Here is a 1,025-nt window from a genome sequence, read left to right on the forward strand (position 1 = left end):
CTGGTAATTATATTATCAATATCAGACAATATAATAAAATGTATATTATATACGTTTGAGCCCCTGTGTCAGAAAAGGAAAGCTCTATATGTTGTATGCTTACAGGAAGAATAATTCCTACACAGAACAGCATGCATTAAAACAAAATTGGTACAAAAAATTAGCTGGGCATGGTGGTGAGTGCCTGTAATTCCAGCTACTCTGGAGGCTGAGTGAGGCAGGGGAATCACTTAAACCCGGAAGGCGGAGATTGCAGTGAGCCGAGGTTGCACCACTGCACTCCAGCCGGGGTGACAAGAGCAAAACTCCATCTCAAAACAATTAAAAAAAAAAAAAATCAGAATGACAGAGATTCCCATGTCCGCTGCACAAAGTGACATAGAAATTCATCATGGGTTCCATATTTGAAATTAGGAAATACAGGCCGGGCGCAATGCCTCACGCATGTAATACCAGCTCTTTGGGAGGCTGAGGCAGGTGGGTCACCTGAGATCAAGAGTTTGCAACTAGCCTGACCAACATGGTGAAAGCCCATTTCTACCAAATACAAAAGCCGAGCTAAGCGTGGTGGTGCACGCCTATGATCGCAGCTGCTAGGGAGGGTGAGGCAGGAGAATTGCTTGAACTTTGGAGGCAGAGGCTGCAGTGAGCCGAGTTCATGCCATTGTACTCCAGCCTGGGCAACAAAGTGAGACTCTGTCAAAAAAAACAAACAGAAAACAGAAACAAAAAACAAAACTAAACGAGGTGTGATCAGTGCATGGTATAGTCTGGAAATCAAAGGAGCCTCCCACCTCGGCATCTGCAGTAGCTGGGACTCTGTGCCCCACATTGCCTGGCCACGTCAACTATCTTTGAAATGGGTCAGCAGCAGAATGTGGCTCACACCTGTGGCATCGCTTGAGCTCAGGCGTTGGGACCTTCCTGAGCAACAGAGACCACATCTGGATGAAAAATTAAAAACTCAGCCAAGTGTGGTGGCACGTCCCATGTAGTCCCAACTACGTGGGAGGCTGAGTCAAGGG

Source organism: Mandrillus leucophaeus, unplaced genomic scaffold, assembly GCF_000951045.1.
Source record: "Mandrillus leucophaeus isolate KB7577 unplaced genomic scaffold, Mleu.le_1.0 Scaffold104, whole genome shotgun sequence".
Taxonomy (NCBI): Eukaryota; Metazoa; Chordata; class Mammalia; order Primates; family Cercopithecidae; genus Mandrillus; species Mandrillus leucophaeus.